The sequence below is a fragment of the Triticum aestivum genome, chromosome 4D (genome assembly GCF_018294505.1).
Source record: "Triticum aestivum cultivar Chinese Spring chromosome 4D, IWGSC CS RefSeq v2.1, whole genome shotgun sequence".
NCBI lineage: Eukaryota > Viridiplantae > Streptophyta > Magnoliopsida > Poales > Poaceae > Triticum > Triticum aestivum.
Window position 1 is genome coordinate 310,685,584 of NC_057805.1, and position 11,468 is coordinate 310,697,051.

Consider the following 11,468-nt stretch of genomic DNA (forward strand, 5'->3'; position numbering starts at 1 on the left):
TTATCCGCCGGGATTATCCCAGAAATCTTATCAGTGTTACACTACTAGGAGTAGTTCTTACTACATTCAAAAGAAGATGCTACTAGCAATAATAATTGAGAGAGAAGTGTAGTGGCGCGATGGGCGACAGCGTGGGCGACAGCTTGGGCGACGCGACCGCGGTGTGGCAGCCAGCCGTGGTGGGGAAGACGGGCTGGACCGGGGTCCGGCGCACCACGAGCTTGCTTCAGGTGAGCGGCGGGGAGGGCCGTGCCGGCTCACCGGCAGTGGGGGCCGCAGGTTGCCACAACCGCTTCTGGGCGTTGGCGGCGGAGGACTCGGAAGAGGAAGACGAAGGCGGGGAGCTGGATCCGGCGCGAGGGCTGTGCGCGGCGCCGGCAGGGCCGTCGCTCGGTGACTTCGTGGCCGTGGCTGCGAAGCACGGCGGGGTGGCCTCGCGCTCGGGGCGCGGGAGTCGCTTCGCGCCGGGCGGCCGTGGCTCCAGATCCATTGCTTCTCGCATATGGCAGCCGCCGCGGGAGCTCGTCTCGGGCTCAGGTGCTGGCGGTTCGTTGGGGGCGGCGGCGAGCATCCGAGCCAAGGCGGCGGCGAGCCTGACGGAGTCGCAGATGGAGCTGTCCAGGGAGGACTGGCCGCGCCTGCCGGCGCCCCCGTTGGCGACGGCGGTGGCGGCGGCGGGGGCGTCGTGCGGCCCCGAGCCGATGCGCTCGGCACCAGGCCCTAGGGTTGGGCCGGGTGGGCCGTTGGTGGGGGCCCCTGCGGGGTCGGCGACGTGCGTGGAGCTGGCAGCGGCTTCTGGGCCTGGGCCGAGTGGACTAGGTCTGGAGTCGGCCGCGGCACCGCAGTCTCATGCTTCACAACGGCCCAACGCGCCGCGGCCCGACTCTGGCCCGATCTCTGGATATATATGGGTGAGGCGGGGCTGCCTGGATCCCCGTTTAGGGTTTCCAGCCACCACTCGCGAGGTGCGGCGCTTTGCCCACTCCGCTCGCTCGATCCAGATCTGCCCCCCTCCTCCCCCCCCTTCTCCAGTCCTTCGCGGCGGTGGTGATGGGAGACAGGCGTGCGGACAAGCGGCCGATGGAGGTCTCAGATCCGGAGGCGGAGCGGCGTAGGGAGCGGGAACTTCGTGACAAGGCGAAGCGTGTGATGCGCGAGCGCTCGGGTGGACGCGAGGCCAGAGAAGAGCGAGGCGGATCCCGCGACCAGGGCGGGCTCGAGGGGGATTGGGGTCCTCCTCCCCCGTGGTGGATCCAGCAGCAGGAGCACAAGAAGAAAAAGAAGGTTCAGCAGCGGCGTCGAGAGCTTGAGAGGAAGCCCGAGCCGTTCCCCAGCGGTGGTGGGGGCCACGGGGACCCAAAGGCCATGAAGCCGAGGGCAGCTTCAATGGCGGTGGCACTGCCCTCTGCGCCCAAGGGTACGGCGGAGGAACCCATCCCAGTGGAAGTGGCGGCGGACGTGGAGTGCTTCAAGTGCGGGCGCCCCGGCCACTTCCAGTCCCAGTGCAAGTTCTTGCCCCTCTGTGTTCTCTGCAAGGAAGAAGGGCATGCGTCTGCTCACTGCCCAACAAGGGGCCGGCAACTTCACCTCCAAATCATGGGTAGCGCCATTTCTGGGGAAGGCTTTTTCTGCCTAGAGTTCGAGGACGCGGACGAGGCCGAAGCACCCATAGATGCTCGCATCAAGAACGCGGCCATCTTATCTGCGGAGCCGGGGAAACTGAACCTAAGGATTCTCAAGCAAGAATTGAAGCACATGGTGACAGGCGACTGGGACTGGCAGGTATCTCAAGTGGGGGATGATGATTTCGTGGTGGTCTTTCCTTCTGCAGACCTGTTACACATGGCGAAGTCTAGTGGTAAATTGTTTCTGTCCATCAATGACATCACTGCGCGGGTGCACGACATGTTACACGAGGAGGTCCAACCCATGGTGATGCCGGAGACTTGGGTGCGTCTCCATGGCATCCCAAAGAAACATAGGCGTGAAGATCGCATCAGGGAAGGGTTTCGGATGCTGGGCAGGCCAATTGTGGTCGATGAACTTTCTCTGATCAGGTTGGGGCCTGTTCGGATGAAGCTTGCGTGCAAAGCCCCGGAGAAGCTCAATGGAGTTGTCGAGGTTTGGTTCAACCATGAGGGATACCAAATCAAGGTGGAGCGCGAGACCCTGCCCAAAAGGGGTGGTGCGCGGGCCGTGCTGGGAGCGGGCCCTGCCAACCGCCCTGACAAGGTCGTGAATCCGGGCGCTAGGGCGCTGGGCACCGAAAAGCACGGCAGGGCCGAACCAGGCAAGGAGGCGCAAGGGTGCGAGGACGGCCCTCGTGGTGCGGAGTACCAGGATACCAAGATGACAGACAAGGGAAAGGACCAAGACGACAGCATTCAGGACACATCCATTGACACGGAAACTTGGGACAAGCTGGGTGCGTTGTCGGCCGAGATTGGTGCCATGGGGGTGGCGACACAGGACACCGCGGTCAGCGGGCCCCCGCTAGCCAGGTCGCTGGAACTTACCTTCAACGAGTACGGGTCCAACCTTGGCCCATCCCAGGTGGCGGCGACTTTGACTGGCGCGGGTGGGGTTTCCTCTGATGTCCCTCCTTCTCTGCCAACCTCCTCACGAGTGGCTGTGGGGGCGGACTTCGGTGGCGTGGTTAGCGAGCCAGCTGACAATACGCCTGCTCCGCGCCGGGGCTCCAACAGTGGGGGCAGGCAACCGAAGAAGACGGCGGGGAGGAAACCGGCGAACAAGCAGGCGTTGGTGGTGGCGGAGGCGGAGAGCTCTGACCTTGGTGGTGAGTTGGGCGCAGCGCTGGGGACGACGGGAACTATCAACAAGGCCAGGCGCACCAAGGCGATCCCGGTGGCGCAGCGCGCCCCGAGCGTTCGGGCCAAGGCCAAGCTCGGCGACCTCTCCTCCTTGGAAAGCGCCAAACTTCGCACTGCTGACAAGAACATGGACGCCGCAGGTAACCCTTGCCCTCTTTTCGCATTCTTAATGCCTTCTCGGATGAGCAGCTAGTGAGCATTCTAGATGACTGCGGGGTGGAAACTCGTGGGGCACAGCCCGAGATCGTTTCTCTTGTGCGCGCTAGGGAAGAGGCGCAGGCGGCGCTGGCGGCCGCTGCTGTGCGCTGCGCTAACAACTGCGAGTTAGCCATTGTGCCAGTAGAGGCTGTTGCTGAGAGAGTGCCCGACGAGGTGTCACTAGCTAGGGAAGCTGGTGCCCTTCCTTCTAATGGCCGAGCGACGGCTAGGAAGAGAGTGGCGAAGGCGGTGACCTCTAGAGGTGTGCGCCTATGTAACAGGGTGATTTAGATGCATTACATGTTCTGGAATATCCGTGGTTGTGGCCACGATGGTCGACGCACGCAGCTCAGAGAATTCATGATCAAAGAACATATAGACGTGGTTGCGTTACAAGAGACGATTAAAACTGATTTTACCTTCAGGGATTTGCTTGCTTTTGATCCTCTTCAACGTTTTGAGTGGCAGTGGGTTCCCTCTGTCGGTCACTCTGGTGGCATTCTTTTGGGTTGTAATAAAGATGTTTGCGATGTTCTGCAGTGGGATGTGGGTGTGTTCCTTTTATCTGCTACTATTAAGCACCGTGTTTCTGGCTTGTCGTGGGTGGTTGTGTGTGTCTACGGGCCGGCTGACCACTCCAGATCGCCAGCGTTCCTACTAGAACTTACCACCCTGGTCGGGGCCAAAAGGGATATCAACCTCCCTGTGGTGGTAGGGGGAGACTTTAACTTAATTCGCTCGGGGGCGGATAAGAATAATGGCCGTATTGACTGGACAAGGGTGTCCTTATTCAATAATGCCATTGCGGCAGCGGCATTGCGGGAGGCCGCACGGACTGGTGCCAGATATACCTGGACTAACAAGCAAATGCAGCCGGTCCGTAGCGTGCTAGATAGGGTTTTTTTTACTCCCGAATGGGAGGTCTTGTTTCCCATGTGCTCCCTCGTGGCGGAGACGCGCATCGGATCAGACCACGTCCCGCTAATTTTCTCCTCAGGGGAGGAGCTCATTCGTCGTAGTCCTCGGTTCTACTTCGAAACGGCGTGGTTTGAAGCAGAGGGATTTGCCCAGATGGTGGTCGAGCGTTGGGGCGTGATTTGTGCTCATCTGGGACCTCAACGCGGCCCAGCAGAGGGCTGGGTCGCGGCTGCTAGCAAGCTGTGCGCCTACCTGCGTGGGTGGGGGGCTAATCATGGTAGCGAGTCCAAGAAAGAGCGTGCGCGCATCGTTGAGGCGATCTCGCTGTTAGATTTGGAGGCTGATCGCCGACCTTTCTCGGAGGCTGAGTGGGCGCATAGGTACGCTTTAGAGGATCAAGTGATAGCGATTTTACGCGCGGAAGAGGAATATTGGCGACGCAGGGGCGGAGTCAAATGGGTCACGAAACGAGACGCAAACACTGGATATTTCCACGCCTACGCGAACGGGCGGAAAAGGAAATGCACCATCTTGCGTCTCCAAACAGAACAGGGTGTTCTGTTGGCGCATGACCAAATCGTGGCCCATATCTACGAGTTTTTTATAGACCTTTTGGGGACGGTCGCTGAAAAACCATTACGCCTTCGCGGTGATTTGTGGGATACCGCGGAACGGGTCTCGCAGGAAGAGAACGATAGGTTAGCCCTTTCATTCCTTCCTGAGGAAATAGACCAGGCCTTACACGGCATGAAATCGAGCACGGCGCCTGGGCCGGACGGTTGGCCGGTGGAGTTCTTTAAGACTTTTTGGCCCTACCTTAAGCACTTGTTTTACGATATTGTCAATGGCTTCGCCTTAGGCAAGGTGGATCTCTCCCGGCTGAACTATGGTGCCATTTGCCTTATTCCTAAGGTCAAGGGGGCGGATAATATCAAACTTTTTAGACCCATTACCTTGATCAACGTCCCGTTCAAACTTTGTGCGAAAGTGTATGCATCGCGCTTGGCTCCGGTCGCTCAACGAGTGATTAGTTCTAGTCAAACGGGTTTCCTCAAACACCGTAACATTCTCGAGGGACCAATTGCGTTACAAGAGATCGTTCACGAGTTGAAAAGGACCAAGGCACAGGGAGTGCTCCTCAAATTAGATTTTGAGAAAGCGTACGATCGCGTGAACTGGGAGTTCGTGCGAGAAGTCCTCCTCAAAAAGGGGTTTGAGGCAGGATTCGTACATCGTATCATGCACCTTGTGTGTGGTGGGCACACGGCGGTCAATATCAACGGCACAATGGGCAAGTTCTTTCGCAACAAGCGTGGTCTCCGTCAGGGAGACCCAAGTTCCCCGCTTATCTTCAACTTTGTTGCGGATGCCTTGGCGGCCATGATTAATAAAGCAAGGGCAGCGGGTCACATTAAAGGGCTCGTTGCGCATCTGATTCCGGGTGGGGTCACGCATTTGCAATACGCTGACGATACGATGCTCTTACTCGAACCCGACGACCACAGCTTAGCAACTACCAAGCTACTCTTGTTTGCGTTCGAGATCTTATCAGGGCTTAAGATCAACTTTCTGAAAAGCGAAGTGATCACCATTGGGATGGATGATCTAGCTAGCTCGCGGGTTGCGAATCTCCTTAATTGCAAGCTAGGGAGCTTTCCAATTAAATACTTGGGCCTCCCGATTTCGACCAAGAAACCTACCATAGCGGAATGGGAACCGCTTTATGGGAAGGTCGCTTACCGAGTGAGCCCTTGGAGGGGTAGGTTTATGTCCTCGGCGGCGAGGCTAATCCTAACCAACTCGAGTTTATCTTCCCTCCCTATTTTCACTATGGGGATGTTCCTACTAGCGGACGGGGTTCACACAAGACTCGATACCCCTCGCTCCCGGTTCTTTTGGGAAGGAGCCGGGACCAAGCGCAAGTATCACTTAGTGAAATGGGCAGCAACGTGTAGGCCAAAAAAATTTGGCGGCCTAGGTATCACGAATTCTAAACTCATGAACGTGGCGTTGCTAACTAAGTGGTGGTGGCGTCTAGCCCAAAACGAGTCAGGGCTCTGGGCAGACATCCTTCGAGCCAAATATTTCCCGGAGGGGAATCTGTTTAAGGCTAAAACCAACGGTTCGACCTTTTGGAACGGGATCCAAGCGGTACGACCGGCTTTTTCAGTTGGTGCACAGTTCCGGGTAAACAACGGCAAGTCCACACGGTTCTGGCTCGACCATTGGTGGGGTCAGGAGCCGTTATGGCAATCCCATCCGGAACTGTACCAACTGGCAACGGACACTAACATTTTCGTGGCCGATGCTTTACGCGTCCACCCTCCAGCCATTTCGTTCATCAGGAATCTAGAGCCCAGGGAGGCTGCAAGCTGGGACGCTTTGACGGTTGACTTGGGTGGTCTGAACCGTAGCACTGGGGCGGACACGATATCGTGGAAGTTGACCGCTTCTAAGCGATTTTCGGTCAAGTCCTTATATGACAAGCTATCTCCGGGACCTACTTTAGATATAGCTAGGGGGCTATGGAAAGCTGCCATTCCTCTCAAGATCAAGATCTTCTTTTGGCAAATGTTTCGCAACCGCTTACCTACGTCGGACAACGTTGCCAAACGAAATGGGCCGGCGGACGACACTTGCACCACCTGCGGTTTAGGGGAAAACGCGAACCACGTCTTCTTTGGTTGTGTGCTTGCTAGATTTGCGTGGAGTGCAGTGAGAGACGCATTCAATCAAAATTGGAACCCTCAGTCTGGCCACGAACTGCTGTCTATCTTAACGACGCAAGAGGGGCCAATGCTAGGATAGTTTGGAGATGCGTTGGGGCGCTTCTTCGGTCCCTTTGGACGGTTCGTAACAAAATTACGATTGAACACAAATTCCCGCAGGTCTGATTACACCTATTCCTAATCCTAAATAGAATGTAAGACCCACCCCGCTGATATTATCTTCAAATGCCACATTTTCCTTCAGGTCTGGGCTCCACTGGGGAAGAAGCGTGACATCGAGCGCATGAACGAGGCCATGGAGCTGATCAAGTCATCCATGATGAAGGCGCGGCACGGGACGAGGGCTGCCCCATGATCCTACTCGTGCTGCTAGCTATGGCCTTGATACTCCGCTTTTGTGTTTCGAGCTTGTGGTTGTATGCTACTTAGTTTTATCTTGAGCCATGGGCTCGCTGGACTTGTTATTTCTGGTTTGTAAGACTGTACGTGAAGATTCTGCCTGGTGGCTTTATTAAGTTAAAGCCGGACGCTGTTAGCGTTTATGTTCCAAAAAAAAGCAATAATAATTGAGTCATCCGAGATCGGATACTAGGATGAGCATATAATCTGGGACACTCTCAGAGAAAAATCTGAGAAAGCTGCAGCATTATTTGAGCATCATTAGCGCTAAGACGAAACCATGATGAATGACGAGTGCTAATCTCCCTGCAGTGCAACGTGCAGCGCCAGATATGCTCGCCTCGGCTTCGGGTGCTTGGATAGAAGAGGAAGAGGGGACACCCACCCTTGTAACCGGTGCACAAAAGGAAACGTCCAGCCAGCGGTCGCGGTCTCCTCCTGCCATTTCCTCTCCTGCCGCACCCTACAGCTCAGCTGGTGTGACTTTTGTTTCTCCCTTTTCAGGATCCAGCGCAAAGCACATCTTTTCTTTTCTTTTTTTATTGCCAGAAGCGCAAAGCATAGCTAAGAGCATCTCTAGCAGACCATGTAAACTGCCATACCGCAAATTTCGTTTTTAGGATATTGTAAAACGATGCGGAGCAGAACCTTCAAAGCATGCTGCATAATTTAAACATACTACTAGATGAACATAGTTCTTGTCACCATACTTCGCCGGAATTTAAAGATGGTTCATCGCACAAACCTAATCTTAACTACTCATCCATCTTGACATGGAGATGACACTCCATCGCGGAGCTGGAGAGGACGAAGGCGAGGTCGTACTCCTCCTTGGCCGCCTTGAGCCACGCGGCGGCGCCTTCTTCCTCGGCGGTGACTACCTCCTTCGCCTCGACGAACTCATGCTCCGCCTCGCGGAAGTGCTTGGTGGTCGGCCAAAGGATGTCGTGGAGGCGGTCAAAATCCATCCACGCTCTTTGGCCGCCGCTGCAGGAGAGGGCACCGCGCTCCGTCGCCTGTACGCGACGCCATTCCTCCACTGGAGGGCGGATGGCGGAGCTCCCGGCCTCGTTGTCGTGGCTGACTCATTTGTCCCCGGCCCCCTCAGTTACCACGCTTGCGTCCCCCGCTCGACATCGAGGGGGTCGAAGAGTGGTTGTGCACGCGAAAAACACTGACCGAAGAAAGAGGGATTTGACGCTGGAGATAGAGAGATTGCGGCGGAGGAGTGTTCGGGATTTATCGGATAGGAATCCTAAATCGGCCGGGATCCGGTAAATATAGCGGAGACGCCGGAGTTTTACAGTCGCCGATATTTTTTTTACGGGCCGGGCCTTTTTTTACATAATCTGCTCTAGCCGAATTTTTCATGAATCTTATAAATTAACCGGAATTTGAAGGGTTGACGAGCTTCAGGGTCTGCTAGAGATGCTCTAACCTGATAGATGTCGGGACATGACATGACCGCGTCGTCATCCTACTCACAATCAAGCACGGAAATTATAAATATGACTGAGGTAGGGTGCTGATTTAGAATAGAGGAATATTGAACTACTCTGCGATAAATTCTCGTGTAGCACTAGGAGTAAAAGGGTAGCAATGAGCAATAGAGTATACTTAATTTCCACTGTAGTCAGTCTTCGTGAATAAATACGGGGAGTACCAGCGGGAAACACACGGGACTATTGCCGCCGTAGCAAATCAACCGACTTTGGGGCGCTACTTAATTATCTACAGCCTCCTACAGCTCAACAAAGCTTTTCTTTTCCGAATGAGCTCAACAAAGCTTTGACCACGTAGTAATTACCAGCCAGCATAGACCAAGAGAAGCATTCTCAAGGAGGTCCATCTTCTCTGGTTGTGAGGGCAACTCCAACACACGACCTTATCCTATCTATGTTTGTTCGTTTGGGCCAGAACAGATGGATGGCTCAGCCCAACACGCGGCAGCATCCACATTTTATGTCCGTTTGGTGTCCGGCCCGCCCCAATTCGGCGCAAACATGTGCCCGATTTGCGTCCACACGGACGCCGAGTGGACAGGCACGCGGTTGCTCCTCGCTCATCTCGGGGACGCTTGGCGGCCGTCCACTTATCTCCATCGCCCAAAATTAATGTGCACGCGCGGCGGGACCCGGCTGTCCTTCACAGGGGCAGAGGGTCGTCGTGAAGGAAATATGCCCTAAAGGCAATAATAAAGTTTTTGGTTTATATTTTTTATATCACGATAAATGTTTATTATTAATGCTAGAATTGTATTAACAGAAATTTGATACATGTGTGGATACATAGACAAAACACTATGTACCTAGTAAGCCTCTACTTCCTCCGTTTTTATTTACTCCGCATATTAGAGTTGACTAAAGTCAAACTTTGCAAAGTTTGACCAAATTTATAGAAATGAATATAAATATTTAGCATAACAAATCTATATGATGTGGAAGTACAAATTTATAGAAATGAATATAAATATTTAGCATAACAAATCTATATGATGTGGAAGTACATTCAACAACGAATCCAATGGTATTGATTTGTTATTGTATATATTAATATTTTTGTCTATAAACTTTGTCAAAGTTTGTAAAGCTTGATTTTGACCAAAACTAATATGCGGAGTAAATAAAAACGGAGGGAGTACTAAACTAGCTCGTTAATCAAAGATGATTAAGTTTCCTAACCATAGACATGTGTTGTCATTTGATGAACGGGATCACATCATTAGGAGAATGATGTGATGGACAAGACCCATCCGTTAGCTTAGCATAATGATCGTTAAGTTTTATTGCTATTGCTTTCTTCATGACTTATACATATTCTTTTGACTATGAGATTATGCAACTCACGAATACTCGAGGAACACCTTGTGTGCCATCAAACGTCACAACATAATTGGGTGATTATAAAGATGCTCTACAGGTGTCTCTGAAGGTGTTTGTTGGGTTGGCATAGATCGAGATTAGAATTTGTCACTGCGAGTATCGAAGAGGTATCTCTAGGCCCTCTCGGTAATGCACATCACTATAAGCCTTGCAAGCAATGTGACTAATGAGTTAGTTACGGGATGATGCATTATGGAACGAGTAAAGAGACTTGCCGGTAGCGAGATTAAACTAGGTATGAGGATACCGACGATCGAATCTCGGGCAAGTAACATATCAATGACAAAGGGAATGACGTATGTTGTCATTGCGGTTTGACCGATAAAGATCTTCGTAGAATATGTAGGAACCAATATGAGCATCCAGGTTTCGCTGTTGGTTATTGAGCGGAGATGTATCTCGGTCATGTCTACATAGTTCTCGAACCCGTAGGGTCCGCACGCTTAACGTTCGATGATGATTTGTATTATGAGTTATGTGTTTTTGGTGATCGAAGATTGTTCGAAGTCCCGACTGAGATCACGGACATGACGAGGAGTCTCGAAATGGTCGAGAGGTAAAGATTGATATATTGGAAGATGGTATTCGGACACTGGAATGGTTTCGGAGAGGTTCGGGTATTTATCGGAGTACCGAGGGGTTACCGGGACCCCCCGGGGAAATAACGGGCCTTCATGGGCCATAGGGGAGATGGGAGGTAGCCCACAAGGGGTGGCCGCGCCCCCTTCCCATGGGGAGTCCGAGTTGGACTAGGGAAGGGGGCAGGCCCCCCTTTCCTTCTCCTCTTCCCTCTCCTTCTCCCTTTCCCCCTCCATGAGAAGGAATAAGAGGGGGGGCGAATCCTACTAGGACTGGGAGTCCTAGTAGGACTTCCCCCCCTTGGCGCGCCCCCTATGGCCGGCCTCCTCCCTCTCCCTCCTTTATATACGTGGGCAGGGCACCCCTTGGAGACACACCAATTGTTCCAAGCCGTGTGTGGTGTCTCCCTCCACGGTTTACTCCTTCGGTCATATTCACGTAGTGCTTAGGCGAAGCCCTGCGCGCATCATATCACCATCACCGTCACCACGCCGTCGACGAAACTCTCCCTCGACACTTTGCTAGATCAAGAGTTCGAGGGACGTCATCGAGCTGAACATGTGCTGAACTCGGAGGTGCCGTACGTTCGATACTTGATCGGTTGGATCGCGAAGACGTTCGACTACATCAACCGCGTTAAACTAACGCTTCCGCTTCCGGTCTACGTAGGTACGTGGATACACTCTCCCCCTCTCGTTGTTATGCATCTCCTAGATAGATCTTGCGTGATCGTAGGAATTTTTTTGAAATTGCATGCTACGTTCCCCAACACGTCGTCCTTCTTAATGTGGAAGCCGTGGACCGGCCAGCCCACAGCTTCCACTTCCTGGCCGTCCTGCCTCCTCGAGCCCCGACATGAGCAAACTCTAGCCACCGCCGTCGCACCCCACTCGCCCACCTCCCCGCCGGTGCCATGGGCTGGCATTGGATCG